The sequence below is a fragment of the Chenopodium quinoa genome, unplaced genomic scaffold (assembly GCF_001683475.1).
Source record: "Chenopodium quinoa cultivar QQ74 unplaced genomic scaffold, ASM168347v1, whole genome shotgun sequence".
NCBI lineage: Eukaryota > Viridiplantae > Streptophyta > Magnoliopsida > Caryophyllales > Amaranthaceae > Chenopodium > Chenopodium quinoa.
In genome coordinates this window covers 122,098-138,872 of record NW_018743765.1, presented here as the reverse complement: position 1 = coordinate 138,872, position 16,775 = coordinate 122,098, and the positions used below count along the sequence as shown (strand labels likewise).

At 34.7% G+C, this 16,775-nt stretch overlaps 1 pseudogene; it reads left to right on the top strand.

The window, feature by feature from the left end:
• Positions 1 to 1,923: 1,923 nt before the first annotated feature.
• On the top strand, positions 1,924 to 16,319 carry LOC110684733 (annotated as a pseudogene).
• Positions 16,320 to 16,775: the final 456 nt, after the last annotated feature.

Sequence of the window (16,775 nt, the reverse complement as noted above, 5' to 3'; positions counted from 1 at the left end):
CACGTCAGCACCCGAGAGGGGCAAATGTTTGGGGGTAAAAATACCCCAGCCACGTGGCCCTATGGCTACGCGACACGTGGCACCCAGACATTGGTCAGCAAGGCTCCAATCCCCTGCTGACACGTGTCCAACCACGTGGCCCTATGGCTAAGCGACACGTGGCACCCAACCATTGGTCAGCAGGGCTCCAATCCCCTGCTGACACGTGTCCCATGAACCCTAAATGGGGAACCAAGGCTCCCCACTATAAATAGTGGGGAGATCCTCATTAATGGGCATTCATTCAATTCCATTGAATTCAATACAAGATATTCAATACACCCTTAACTACTTACACCAAACCCGAGCAATATTAATTGCGGAATTCTCCCATTACGTGAGAAGTAACTTCACTATTTACGCACTCTTTTCCTCCTGTACGTAACTGACTTGATCGTCGGAGGCGGAGCTCCAACCAACCGGAGACTTCGTGTTTTTGCAGGTACAGGCGGTGAAGGGCATTCTCGGAATTGTAACTCTCCCGCAGGACGCATCAAAAAACCCCGAAACAATAATAATAATAATAATAATAATAATAATAATAATAATAATAATAATAATAATAATAATAATAATAATAATAATAATAATAAAATCTGCTCTGCCCTGCTCGATCTGCTCTGCTCTGCTCTACCTAGAAGCTCAAAAGAACAGGGCCTTCTTCCCGTAAAATAAGGCTACATTTAGTTCGCCTTATTTAAGCACGTTAATGCTTATTTCAAATTAGATCTGCAAGAAAAAAACATAAGGGTGTGTCCAATTCATCTGATTATTACTTATCTTAACTTATTTTAGTTGTATTTAAACCTGAATAATCGTTATCAGAACTTTTTTATTTTAAGTGAAAATAAGGCGAACAGAACACAACCTAAGTCATTTTTTTACTTTTTACTTTATCGTTTTAGGCTCATTTTTTTATTGCTAATTAAACTAGTGTGTGGTCTGATGCTCCACATCATTACCATAATTATCATATAGCAATATTTAAGTTTCTATATACGTAGTGAAAAATAAATATTATTAAACAATAGAAGAACTAATAGAAAAAAATTACAAAATAAACACCCCAATCAAAGTTAGATATAATTAAAAGCGTTAAATATAAATGTATAACTAAAAGTTGGCTAAGATAGTTAAAGTTTCAACTTAATTATTGTTGGTCATGAGTTCAAACACTATAAAGATGGAAAATCACTACTTGCGTCAAGTTTGAAGCGTTGGAGGTGAGCTATGCAAATTAGTTATGATTTTGATTGTAAAAGTTATGTTATTTCTTTAAATCCGTGGTTTATAAATCTTTATTATTATTGTAGATAATGTATGACTATTCATTAATGATATTTTTTTCTTCCCGTAAAAAAAAAAAAAAAGCCAAATTAGACAATCAAATTAAATGAAAAATGCTACGTACGAGTATAAGTATAGATTAGATGAAAATAAATAAGTTCATATCAGATAATAAAACTCAAAACTAAATTGAACTAAATTTAGCCTAACTCGAAAGTCGAAACAACTAATTACACAACCTTATCACCAATCCCACATTCCCACTTACCTTCCTTTGGCAAAGTTGGCTTGTGCACATTGGTTTGTGCAAATCCACAACAAAGTAGTAGTCTCTATGTTCCTTATTAATTGACATTGTTAAACGTGACTCACATGTCAATGCTTAAGTTTGACCTTCAATTTATATGATTAAATTTTAATAAAAAATATTAAAAAGTTGATAGTATAGAACTTTATACTACGTATTAATATCTATTTAACAATACATTTTATGAAAAATTTGTTTTCATTACGTATTTAAAAATATGGTCAAAGTTCGTATAAAGTCAAACGTGCCAATTAATTAGGAGTGAAGAAAGCATTCAATTTCTAATTTCACACCACAATACATCCTTTGAGACATGGGTGTACACTCGACCGCCAGCCCCGGAAAACAACCGTAACCGGCTTACCAGTAACCGGACTCGGAAATCATCCCCGGCAAACCGGACCCAAACAATTTGCTTTGGTACAACAAGTAACAAAAACAAACATGTCAAGCAATCAGTAGAGAGAGAAAACTTTTAAAATCCCAATTACCCTTCCAAATCTAATATTTCTGCTATCCAAAATCTACTGAGTCTTTTTTCTTTTCTTCTTCGTCCCTTTGGGCTGCAGCAATGGGGTCCAAGGAGTGGCAGGGGAAGGAAAATTCGAGCGACAGAAAAGGGCAAAAACGGAAATTAGACCAACAACAAGAAGAGAGAGAATCCGCCATTGTTACAGGTGAAGCTCTTCGTCGAGAGGTTTCAGCTCAGGTTGAGATTTTAAGCAACACCTATTCGTGGACTGAAGCCGATAGAGCCGCCGCTAAGCGTGCTACTCATCTTCTTGCAGAATTGGCGAAAAATGGTATGATTTTAACCTTGTTTGTTGAATAATTTGGGTTGAATTTGGGATTTTGATTTGTATGATCGATTGATTAGTGAAGTTTGTTGAATTTTTGTGGTTGTTGTAATAGAGGATGTCGCGAGTATAATTGTGGAAGGTGGAGCTGTTCCTTTATTGGTGAAGCATCTTCAGGCGCCGCCGTCGCCGGTTGAAGATGATGGGCTGAAGCCGTATGAGCATGAGGTTGAGAAAGCTAGTGCTTTTGCTCTTGGGCTTCTTGCTGTGAAGGTCAGTTCAGGTTTTTAATTTTAATTTCGATTTCGAATTTAATGAATGTTTGTTGTGAATTGCCAAATTGTAGCAATATTGATTTGTTATGAAGTGTACATGATACAATATTGTAAGTTATTAGGAGGTTTTTATGCATGACTTGAAAGAATTGATTATGTATTTATTTAATGCATGACTTGAAGGTCAGTGATTTTAAATTTTATTTACAATTTCGAATTTGGTGAATGTTTGTTGTGAATTGCCAAATTATAGCAATATTGATTTTCTATTTACTGGGTAGTGTACATAATGAAATATTGTAACTGTTAGAGATTTTATGCATGACTTGAAAGAGTTGTTATGAAATTTTATTTTATGTATCTGTTTTGTGATGATTGAAAGGGGTAGACAAGCTAGTGTTTTGCTGTTGTCAAGGTTTGTCTATAATGGAAGTACTATAATGGATTTGTTCAATACCAAGTTAGTTGCGTTTTTTTTATGTTAAACAATTAGAACGATGCAGATTTACTACCTGTGCTTTTTGGTGAGGTATAGATGTTCAATATGCAAAGAGGTGGTAAGGTATATATAGCTGATAGTTCTTAGCAAGAGATGTTGGTGAACCATTTTAAGGATATTTGTAGGAGGAAACAAGTATTTGCTGTTGATTCTGACATATCATCTAAAGAAGGATTTGATTATCTTATTTTATTCTAGTATTCCACACTTTTGCTATGTGTACATTGGTTAACTTGCATGTGGACTAAAAAGTTCACGCAGGAGTGGCAATATTGATGTGAAATCAGTTGGCGACTCAAGATGTTTGCATCCAATTGAAGATCTAAATTTCATGAGATATTCTGCCTTGGTTTGGCGGATATTGATTCGACATGGTGCTATGTTACATCTGTAGCATCTCTTCTAGCAATATATGTGTGGGCTGGTGTGTAACTTATAGTATATATGTGTGGTTACTATTGTGTGACTTTTATGGCACCTCATATGAAGTACCTCATACTCTTGAATATTAAACTGCCTATCCATCTAGTTTTGCAGTCGATTGGTTGGAAGTGGTATGTTGTTTTGTTTATGCTTACAAAGCCTTGCTTATGTTTGTCACCCTTTGTATGATTCTGCTTGCAGCCAGAGCATCAACAATGCATTGTTGATGCTGGTGTCTTACCTCTCCTCGTAGATCTTTTGAAGAGGCACAAATGTGGCTTGAATTCTCGGGCTATTAATGGTGTCATTCGGAGAGCGGCTGATGCAATTACTAACCTTGCTCATGAGAATAGCAGCATCAAAACCTCTGTCAGGTTGGTTCAGATTAATTTTGCTGTATCTGAACTAGATAGTTGTTCAGTTTTTCTTGCTTGACTTTGGTTCCTGGATTTTATTCAGGACGGAAGGTGGTATTCCACCCCTAGTTGAACTACTTGAATTTAGTGATGCAAAGGTACAGAGGGCAGTGGCTGGGGCACTGCGCACTCTGGCTTTTAAAAATGATGAAAATAAGAAGCAGGTGATAGACCTTTCTGAAGCCAGCTTATCAGTTTATGTGTACTGTCCTTAATAACAATTCTTCAAGTTATTTAAGGGTTAACAGTTTAAATTTATGACCATACAGATTGTTGAATGTAATGCTCTTCCTTCTTTGATTCTGATGCTTAGATCTGAGGATTCTGCTATACATTATGAAGCGGTAATCTTTACTAAAGTTCATTTCAATGTAGTGGATTTTAATGTGATGGGGGTGTCGAAGCCCCTATTTCCCTTAGTTTTAATTGACATAGATGAAGTTTCTTGCACATATGTATATCATGCAGTCTGCTTTTAATATTTTTCAGGTCGGTGTGCTTGGAAATTTGGTTCATTCGTCGCCCAACATAAAAAAAGATCTCCTGCATGCTGGAGCATTACAACCTGTTATCAGGCTACTCAGGTAATTTTGCAGTTATATCTTTGACGTACTTGTATGTATTTATCTCTTCTTTATAATTATGGCATTAAATTTCTGGGCATTTCTATGTGGGTATTAGATATTTGTTTTTATTTGCTCATTTGTCCTTGCAATGTTTAGAAATCCTTTTCCTTACTTCAAAATGACCTTGCAATCTGACATAACAGGAAATGTTTAGAAATCCTTGCAATTGTGGTCATTGCTGGGACTGTAATGAATTTCTTTTCAGATTTAATGGCAGATATTTTAATATATGTTGATACTGATGCATTTTAAACACTTCTTCTTTCTCATTTCTAAATACTGTTTATAACTGAGTAAATATTCTTGGTCAACAGTTCATGCTGCTCCGAGAGCCAGAGGGAAGCTGCTTTATTACTTGGACAATTTGCTGCAACCGATTCAGATTGCAAGGTCTTTCACAGAGCTATGTTCTTTTTTATTTGTTTTAAAATTTAGGAACATTCTTATCAGAAACTTGTCATATCTGCTTCATTTGTTCGTTACGAATTCTTACACCAGTACTAGTTTAGATTTGGAATTAGTTAGTTTCTCACTAGTGACTCAGGATGCAGATATTTTTGTTGGCAATCTGAGATATCTAGTAGAATATGGAATGAAATATTATCATTTATGGTTCTGTTGTTGTACCCCATTTTTCTGAAAGAGAACTAAAAGAGTTATTTAGAACAAAATTATTTAGCTTTGTTTATATACATTACTATGGCGTGAGTTTTGGGCTATTAACACTTAAGTCTCGTTATGTTTTGATGATTAAGGTGACTGGTTGAGGTATTAGAATGCTATGCTATCTGTGATACACTCATTTTTAATGCCTGAGAAAACTTTCTGATTAAAGCATCTTCATTATTGCCCTTACTAGAATGTACACATGCAGGGGTTTATTCCTTGCAATGAAATAATCATAGATATTTGTGCCAAAAAAAAAAAAACTTAGATATTTTGGTTCCTCAAAAAAAAAAAAAAAAAAAAAAAAATAGTTATTGGAAAGTTTAGTGGAATAGGTAGTTGTTGGTATTTCTTATTTATATTATTTTTTTATTGAGTAGAATTAGAGGATTAAGAATTTGGAGAGGGGTTGTGGTTAAAATTTGCAAAATGACTCCTCAGTTATTATATAACATTGGTATGTTAAACCTCTCAATACTTAAGTTTCCCTGTTTATAAGAGCTCCCTGGCCAAATTAAGTACTAGATATTAGGTGTATAAATAGTTATAAATCTACACGCTTTCCCGAGTGTTTGAGACTATGATTCACGGACTTGTCACTTTATCCTGCTGCATCTATGTTGACATGGCACGGCCTGGATGCTGAAATGGAACTTGATTTGGAACCTAGAGGATGAAAATGTTTGTGAGTCACTCTGCCATTGCTTGCAAGTCTGACACAAGCTGTCGAAGGTCTTGTTTTACTCTACCCTCTTCACTTGATCTTCTCCCTCCAATGCTTCGTTCTTCCCCTTCTTTTCAGTTCTTTTTTCCTCATATTCCTTTTCTTCTATTTTTCCTATTTGCTTTCTTTTTTATTCCGTCCTCCTTATTGGAAAAAGAGAGCGGATGTTGGGATTTGCTACTTGAGCTGATGGGAGAGCTGCAGAATATTCATAGCTCTTCAGTGATGAAAACTGGGGAGCTCAAAATGGTCTATATGGTTGATGCGGCTTGGTATTTAATGTAGGAAGGAGTATGATGGAGAGAGGTAGTACTAAATACTATGTAGGATGGATCAGTAGGTGCTAGGGTCTTGTGGTTGACAAGTGGCTTATATTCTGTCTCGTCAATTCTGCTATCTCCTCTTCCCTTATTTTTTCACAGAATGAGAGAGCATGCTTTGATCATCAGACTTGAAATACGGATATGGGTCCTAGAGTCTGCTATAGGAAATTCTTAATTTCAAAAATGGGACACGGTTTTAAACAAATATAGTTATGGTCATGACATTTGGATCAGGACTTACATTTGCTATACATGTATAAATGACTGGATACAATTTTTAAGTTTCTATTTTTTGGCCAATATTGAAGTGTCGAAGTGTCCGCTTTTGTATGAAGTGGCAAGTATTTGACATAAATATTTGAAGTCAAATGAAGAGTAAGCATCATAGGGAGATTGTACTCTGTCGAGGAATGGGTTTTGGGAGCAAGCATTGAGGGCATGGTGCTACATCTTAGTGTGGTTGAGTTAAAGAGTTTTGGGTATAGGCGGGAGAAAATCAGATGGTCTGAGAGTATAGACTGTTGAGTGTTAGAAGGCTAGGATTTGAATGGAGGTCTGGAGATGGCTTCTAGATAGTCATTTGCTTCTCTCCTTTTGGATTTCTTCTCCTTTGTTAGGATGGAATTGGGGTAGGGTTGATGGTGATGAGGAGCCTATAAAATATTCTGATTTTCAAAAGCTTGTTAGAGCAACTCCAATAGTGAGATAGTAGCTTGCCTAATCACATCCTATTTACAAGTTACAGCATTTTGAAGCCAAATGGTAGTCTACAATGCCTTGTAGCTTCCATGTGTTATTTTATTTCCTATTCTTTTTTGGCTTTGTTTAGCTAATACATTGTCCTTTCCTATAGTAAGCTTGTAGCTACACTTTTCACATAAATTGCAAGCAGGACTTTTACTCCATGATTCGAGTTACTCTTAGAAATTAACAGCTTCTTGCACTTGTGCAATAGTTGTGATGCAGTTTGTAATTTGTGGGCCTTCATTGGTATATTCCTGATTTAAATGTAGTTGAGTGTTGATGAGGTTTTATATAAATCTATCAATCTATCTGTTATACCATTCTCTGATGTAAGCATTGAAATAGTTATTTTCTCACTAATTTCCTTCTTCTTGCATCGAATTTATCATAAATAATATTAGCTATGTTTGAACTTGATAAACTTCCTTATTTTTGTTTCTAGATTCACATTGTTCAGAGAGGTGCTGTTCCACCGTTAATTGAAATGCTTCAATCCCCTGATTTACAGCTGAGGGAAATGTCAGCCTTTGCTTTAGGGAGGCTAGCACAGGTTAATATTTACATGGTGTATACTTTGAATGAATCTTTATGTGCGGACGTGTCAGTTAATCATGCTTGAGTTAAATCTCTGCTTTTTTATTTATTTATTATTTTTTTTTTTATTGTTGTACATTTAGAATTATATCTTATAGTATTGCAAGTGATTGATAGATGCTATAGATGCTAGGATTAATTTGTATGGATGGGAAGTGCTTGTTTTCAAGTTAAATATATTTTAAGGATATGTGGAACAAGAATGTAAACGTTGGCATACAAATGATGTCTTATAAGTGCTCATTACCTTTTCTTCCCTTTGTTATTTGGGGATGGGGGTCGAGTATTGCAATAAGAAGAGTTTTACTCAAGTACTTTGTGTCTCTGAGGCCTGTGCCCATAGTGGCCACATGTGAATTGGACTAGTGTAGACTACTGTGATATATGAAGCTGGAAAAGTTGTTTAAAGCATGTAGCTAGTTGCTTGTTTGAGCTAGGTGTATGCTTCCCAACTTAGCTATTATGCTGGTTTGACGTCTTATTAAAAAAGTATCTAGTTTGACCTTGTAAGCTCACCATCGCCGTTATACTATATAAAAAATTGCGTACATACTGCGTATTACCACTTTCATCTATGATAAACTGTTATTGTATTGTGAATGCATTTGAATTTCTTGGCACAAGGTATAAAATAAAATAAAGCACACATGCGCACGTGAATCTTTCATCTGGGGAATGCTTTGGTATATCATAATATGATGGATGTTTCTAATGTAAATTGATGTTTGGTCATGGACTTTCAAGTTACGCAGAATATGTTGCCTTCTTGATTCCATTAGAAATGGAAACAATGAAGGCATTTTGTTATTTTTAGAAGGATTTAGAATTTATTAGTTTACTAGAGAGCCTAATCAACGATTGGATTCTGGAAGAAAACTATTATTGCTATTCTTTGCTTAGCACTTTAGTTACTCTTACTATAACGCATACATATTTATGTTACTAATTTTAATACGATGTTGGTCTTTAGGGGCTGATATTCTTGAATGAATCTCTTTTGGGATAGGATGTCAGGTATATAGGAAGATAGATAATTGATTTTTTTTTTTTTTTTTTTTTTTTTTTTTTTTTTTTTTTTTTTGAGTTAGGATGGGGGGTTTATAGGACTCTCATTTAGCCTTGTATTTCTGCCACTGTGTTTTCTCTCGCTCCCTTTTAGGGTCATATTGGTGTGTGTAACAAGGACATTGAAGAAGCTAATGACATATTTTTGTGGTCTAAGGTAGGTAAAGAGAAGACTTGTTGATTATATGTGTTTGTATATCTAAGGAAGAGGGAGGCCTGGTTTTTGGTAGTATGGCATCTAAAGTCTTCTTCTTGGTCAGAGAATTGTTGTGGCATTTACTGCAATGGTTTCGTGTAGCATAGTGTGATACAGAGGTATGGTTTTCAAAGGATTGGCAGGGATGTGCTAATTCCCTATGCAATCCCTTGGAATTATGTTTCATAGGTTTTGTAATTCTTCTTCCTTTAGGGTCAAGTACAAGGTGGGGTAGGGAGTGCATTGTATTTGGAGGAGCCTTTTAGTATCCATTCTCTTTCTCTCTAAAGATTGTGAGCTGCCTATTATAATACTCCAATTTCATTGTTTTGGGTGAACAAGGTACTAACATGTCTTAGAATTTTCATTGTTTGGAGGGACATTCATGATTGGGAGTTTGGGAAGCTTACTAACCTGTTGAGCTGGCTTGATTCTGTTTCTTTGTCGAAATTCCATGATTGAAGAGTGTGGTTGGCTGATTCCTCAGGGTCCTTTACTTGTCGTATCTTTTGTAGCAACCAAAAAAGCTCCAATTTCACAATTATTTCCTCTTTTCACCTTTCTATTTTGAAGGCCAAATTTTCAAATTAGGTGAAAGCTTTTGTTTGGGTTGCTAGTTTGGAGAAATTGAACACTTGAAATAATTTGCAGAGTTGGAGACCACACTTAGCTATGCCTGCTCACCCTGTGGCCTGTGTACTGTATTCCTTTCTAGGGAGGAGATAGTAAATTATTTATTGATGCATTCTCAGGTGGCAATGATTTCCTGGCAGAAACTATCAGTTAAGTAAGCCTTTGTTATAGCGCTCCATTCACGGTTTTGGGTCATTGCACTTCTAATATATGAAGTTTGGAAGGTGCAAGGGGCAAAAATTTTTGGCTGGCCGTCTTCTTTGCTAATAATTGGGTTCTTTGGTTGGAAAGGAATGACAGTTTTTCTTTTTTTTTGTGGTTGGCAGTTTTCTATGGTGTCTATATGGAACTGAATTTCTGATTCAATGAGAGATTGGATTTTCTATTTTTCCTTTTTTTTTTTTTCGTTGATGTTAATAGATTTTTTTATCCTCTTTGGCTCTTTTTTTTTTCACAATTCTTTTATCAACTTTGATGGATTTTTGTTTAAGAATAAGCCTATCTGTGGTATAACAGTAAGGAACCCATGCATGCTGACACTTCAGTTTATAATACATCATAACCTTGCCAGTTGCTATTATTCCCTCGACCTATCATGTAACGATTCATACAATATCAGAAAAACATCACAGATCACACTACCACCCATTTATGACATCTATTACTCTATACTAAAGCATAATCTTTTTTGGAGGGAATCTTCCCTCCTAAACTCTGCTTTATTTTATTTTATTTTATTTTTTTAGATTCTTACATAATTATTAATTTTCCTAGAAGCATTATTATCTAATTATATATTGTTATGCACATTTTTTACACACTTCAAATTAATTAATTAACAAACTTCATTATTTATTTATTTATGGGTTGACTATTGATTTACTTATATAGAGACTTCTATATTTCAATTACTATTCCGTATTAATTTAAAAAACCGAGCATGGCTCAGGCATTATCTAGTTTAATTAATGGCGAAAACTGTTCTACTCCGAAACCTTTTTGCCGAGTACTCTAGCTCTGCAATCATATAAGATTTATTCTCTCCTTTTTTTTTTTTTTTAGTTCTAATTTTATTTGTAACTCTTTCTCTGGGCCATCTAGTGAGACATTCTTTGAATTTTATTTAGGAGTCAAATAATCAAGCCGGGATTTCTCACAGTGGTGGTTTAGTGCCCCTATTAAAGCTTCTGGATGCAAAAAATGGATCTCTTCAACATAATGCTGCTTTTGCCCTCTATGGTCTTGCAGATAACGAGGTATCTTCATCTATAATTTTGGATGCTCTGAGTTAAATCAATTGGAACTTATTGGTTTCTTGATTTTAACTTTCTTATCGGTTTAATATCACACCCGTGTTACTGAAATTTCCAGGATAATGTTGCTGATTTTGTAAAAGTTGGTGGTCTTCAAAAGTTGCAGGAAGGAGAGTTTATTGTTCAGGTTTGTTTTTTGCTGTAGTATATGACACTGCTTTCTGCTCTGTTGTATTTGCTATAGCTTACGGAAGGACTTAAGCAATAGGGTATTTGTGGGAGCTGTAACTATTCCTGTTTATTCTTGTATTGATGAATCTTTATAAATGTTTTATGCCAAACATGTGCTTTCAGGCAACCAAAGATTGTGTAGCCAAGACACTGAAACGATTAGAGGAGAAAATACATGGCCGGGTTAGTATTATGAAGTTCTATTGTTTATATATTCCTTTAGTCAATCGATTTTGAAAGTGCTTATAGTCCAGTTATGGTTTTAAAGGTATTGACCCACTTATTGTACCTCATGCGTGTGGGAGAAAAATCTGTTCAAAGACAAGTAGCTTTGGCTCTTGCTCATCTGTGTTCTCCGGAAGACCAGAGATCAATCTTTATTGATAACAATGGTATGGCTTTTTCCATAGCTGTATGGTCTTAAATTATTCCTATTCAATTGACATTCATATTTTGCCGTCATTGACATAATGTTATTTTGCTAGGACTGGAACTACTTCTCGGGCTTCTCAAATCCACTAATACTAAGCAACAACATGATGGTGCTGTGGCCCTTTGTAAATTAGCAAGCAAAGCTATGACTCTTTCCCCCATTGATGCAGCTCCTCCTTCTCCCATATCACAGGTGACTTCCCCTTTATTCGATGCTCTATGTTTTGTGCTAAGTGATGATTGTACAATGGTATTTTCTTTGCTTAGATAATTTTCTTAGCTCTTTTAGTCAACTATTGTACGAGGACAGAACCCATTGAAGATTTTGCTGCTAATGCTGTTCTGTCATTGTTTCTTTTTGTTTTAAACTCCATTGAAGATTCAAGCTCATATTCAATGAAAATATCTACAACTAGAACTTTTTTCAAAAAAAAATCTATAAGTAGAATGAAATACATCAAACTTTCTAAGATTAGACTTATTTAGGTTGAATTCATGTTCTTAGTTATTTTGATTTTGTGTTCTATAAATAGTACTCCCCCGTTCCTTTTTAAAGGTTACATTTGGGTTTTCTCATGGGTATTAGGAAAAATGCTTTGGGAGTAGGTAAAATGGGAATATTTGTTTTGGGAGTAGATTAATTATTTTGGTAAATGGGAATATTTGCTTTGGGAGTAGGTAAATATTTTGGTAAATAGGAATTTTTGCTTTAGGAGTAGGTAAATATTTTGGTAAATGGGAATAGTTGCATGGAAGTAGGTTAGTACAATATGAGGGTATGTGTGTAAAAATATTATTGGAATTAGAAAAGTAACCAAAAAAAAGGAAACACCCAAAATAGAAACGTACCATAGAAAAGGAACGGAGGGAGTATTATATTGTTCTAGATAGTTTTATGTTCTACATCTTAAATTTTATTGTTTAGAAAGAAAAAGGAAGATACCCATCTTTGCAATAATGATCAACATTAACAAGAATGATTCATATACTTCTAAAATTAATATTATGAGAAACAAATGCTTCGTATAAAGTTTTTAAAACAGAAAACACACTCAGCTCACCTTAAGACTTGCAATAAACTTTTGATACATTCTAAGTAATTTTGAGTACATGTTCGATAATATAAGTTTGTGGTAAAAATTGCTGCATATGTTCATAAACTTTATTTTAAAGTTATAATGACTAAAAGGTTGATTACATTTATAAATACAACATACAAGAAGTTCATAAAATATTACTCCAGTGTTTTGAAATTAGGGAAAAGGCTAAAATTTAGAACACTCTTATTTCTTAAGGCGTGTTTTAGATTACTCTAGACTTTATTATTAGAATTTTGACTTCAAGTTCTAATTATCAAAGCATGTTGCTCTAAAAAATGTTTCATGTGTTCTAAATACTTGATGGTAGTTTTTTTTTGAAAATTAGGTGATGTCGATGTTAAATGCTGTGTGTCCTATATGAAGTTCTTGAAATTCTTATTACTTTGCAGTTGGGGGTTCTCATAAATAGCATTTGATTTTGCAGGTTTACTTAGGCGAGCAGTATGTAAATAATGCGACACTCTCAGATGTTACTTTTCTAGTTCAAGGTTCAAAGTGCATCTATCTTGCTTGTTTATAATATTTATTATTTGTTTGTTCTGAGATTAATTTTCTGAACACAATTGCACAAGTTCTAAATAGCATTACCTCAAATTTCAGGCAAACGGTTCTTTGCTCATCGAATCTGCCTTCTTGCTTCATCTGATGCATTCCGTGCAATGTTTGATGGTGGTTATCGGGTGAGTTTTACTTGTTTAGTTAGATGAGTTAGGCCTTTTGCCTCCTCTTATTTGCTTAGTTCGCTTATGTATAGTTATGAGCTATATGTTTGTTTAAGAGAAATACCAATTTTTTATTGTTATATCTATAATGGAGGGTGTTTAAGGAAGACCATATAATATGCTGTGTGCAGACCATAATAATCTAATGTGAAAGACAAAATACTATAGTGGGGGATGGATGGAGAGGGTGCAATTTGGGCTTAAAGAAGAAATAATTTCTAGGAACACAAGCTTGCTCAAATTACTAGGAACATGGCACAGGACGGTCTTCTCAACTAGTCCTGAAGATAACTAGCCTCATTCATCATGTGTTCTAGCAAGAAACATTAGCTTCTATGTTTTTTTTCCCCCCTTATTTTTAAAGCTGTGGAACTATGGTATTTTTATATAGAACAGACTGCTGTGCACTCATTTATATGCATGGAAATTTTCTAATAAGACTTATGCTGTTATCACTGTGATACAGGAGAAGGATGCCAGAGATTATACAGATTCCTAACATCAGATTGGAGATTTTTGAGTTGATGATGAGGTTATTTAAATATGCATTCGTGTAGCAATTTCTGCTGAAGATTTGTAAACTTAGCAATAGAATTCATGTGTCTTTCTATTTCTGTCATTTTGTTGCAGATTTATATATACTGGATCACTAGACATAAAACCAGACATTGCAAAAGATCTCCTTAGGGCTGCAGATCAGTATCTTTTAGAGGGGTTAAAACGCCTTTGTGAATATACCATAGCTCAGGTGAGCTGACATGATTTATCATTCATTTCTTTGATATATTTTTCTTCTATTGGATGATGACATATAATGAATTATTGGTTTTTGTAATATATGAAGGATATATCCTTGGAGAATGTGTCAAGCATGTACGAGCTTTCTGAGGCATTTCATGCTGTGTCATTGAGGCAGGCTAGCATCCTTTTCATCTTGGAGCAGTATGATAAATTGATTGATAGACCAGGGTATGTAGTTTCTCTAATATCTTTTGTTATCTTTACTAGCTGACTATTCCCTCTATCCCTAAATCCGAGCCCCATTTCTCCTGGGCACACAATAAAGGAGAGAGGTTGTAGTGGGTTATTGTTGATTTGTTAAATATAGTTGAATATAAAAAGAAGGTAATGTGAACAGTATATTATTTTTAGAGGAGGTAAGAGATCTTATATTTGGGGTAGAAGGGTTTTGTTGATTAAAAGTGAATCATTGATGAACCCTTCCCAAATGAGAATGGTTTTGTTGATTAAAAGTGAATCATTGATGAACCCTTCCCAAATGAGAATTGAGTCTCTACTTGGGGATGAGAATTTTGGGAGAGATGGGGCTTTTATCTATGGGCGGAGGAAGTTTTTTTTTCCTTCTGCGAGGTGAGAATTTAAAACAGGGTGTTTCAGGTATTCGGGTATAAATCTAAAACCTATTTAATTTTGTGCAGTTGAAATTACATGGTGAAGCTTGTTATGTTTATTATTATTTGCAAAATCTGCTTGTTAGGGTGATTATCAAATAGAGTATCATTTTTATGTGCATTTATGATTTACTTCGGGCTTGCACAAAAAAGATTGGAAACTTGATGATTTAATTTAAACATGTGACTTTTATTGAGAATAATAAGAAGTGCAAAGTCTGCATCCTTAGAAAGCTAAATTTTCAACATCATTGTCTAAACTTTGATTGGAAACTGAAGACGCTTGAAGTTTACTACTGAAAGGTTGAATGTCCAAAGCCATTAAGGGAGAATTGCCAAACTGATAAAGTAATAGTAGCCGCGTGCAAGTTAGCAAAATTCTAGATGTCTAACATGAGGTGAATGATATATCTGTTTTGTTTGTCTGGCAAGTACTACCGACATCAGAGACAAGGGGGTTACCGGGTTAGTTGTCATGTGAGTCTTCCAAGTAAAGGAGCTAATACTCCCTCCAACTCTAATAGATTGCCCAGTTCCCCTTTAACATTGTTAAAATTGTAATGAGTGGGTAGATAATTTTGTCCTTTTATATCTAAAATAAAAATGGGGGCAATCTTTTAGGGACAAACCAAAAAGGAAAATGGGGAAGGAGTATGTGCTTATGAAGTTATGATTGCTTCTGCTTCTTAGCAATTTTTTATTCTTTTCTCAAGTATATAATTGGTAACGATGCTTGAGTAAGTAATATGTAGAATACTTGACTGACCTCGCTGTGGAATTGTGCAGGCATTCATCTCTTATGCAGCATATTTTGCCAGAAATTAGAAACTATTTTCTCAGATTACTCACCAAACCCAGTGCTCTGAACTAGTGACTTAAAGCTACCAGTTTTTATTTTTTTATCCTCGATCTTAGAACTGGTCTGGTTGAAGCAGCAAATCACTGACAAGCAGACATGACTCAAAGGTCTCTTATGCCTTACATTTCTAAACTCCCAGCCTCCCACATATCTTTCGCTTGCTGCTTGATGAGTTTTAGCCACCTTGCCTTTTTTTTTTTTAATTAATCTTTAACACTGTATCCTCACGAAGGCAAATCTCTGAAGCAATAATGTATCAAGCATATGTGAAGTCTGATTTGGTTTCCGCAGGAGCAGATTTAGGATATAGTGTGCATGCCAACGCATCAGGCTCAAACCGACCTCACTGGGAAAGCGTTTAAACGTCCTTCAAAGCAACTAAGGTGACTACTGTTGAAACACTTGAAACAAATTATCAAAATTGAAAATGATGCTGTAAGAATTAGTGATGTTGACTAATTATAATTACCTAAAAAATGCGTCTGATTTACAGAGCATCTGGAAAGATTACATATTACTGTAAGCATAGAATCTTAGCCTGTCTATATTTTCTCCTTTCGCTTGTGTAATTGTAAGGGAATGTAATTATGTTGTTCATGACTTCATAAGCTGGTGATTTTAGGTGCTTGTGTAATTAGGATGTTGTAGCTGCTCTTATTTTAACTAGTTTCGTAATGAATGACGTGTCTATAACAAGCATTCATTCCACGTAATATAAAGATTTCGCAAATCGAGCAGGTCAGGTCGAGTCATGAACTCATGATCTTGGTTACAGGTTATTTTGAACCATACAAGTAGGTGTATCTAGTTGCTTCTACTCAGGTTAATCTGTCAATGAATGGTTTAACAGAATTGAGTCATTCGTCAGCTGGAATTTGGTTTTATACTTTTATCAACAATGCTTTATTCTGAACTTTTTTTTTTTTTTTTCTTTTGTTTTTTTTTTTCTCCTCCCGAGGGAAAACGATTGGATACTTAAGTGTGAAGTAAAACTTAATTGCAGGTCGACTATAGAGAACATGTCACTATATAGTTTATACAATTTCATTTCATACAACAGTTTTATTAATGGTACGATTTGGATTTAATTAATATGGGAATTGGGAAAAGTAATTGATGGCTTAGATTTTCTCGTAGTATTTTAGTTTTTTG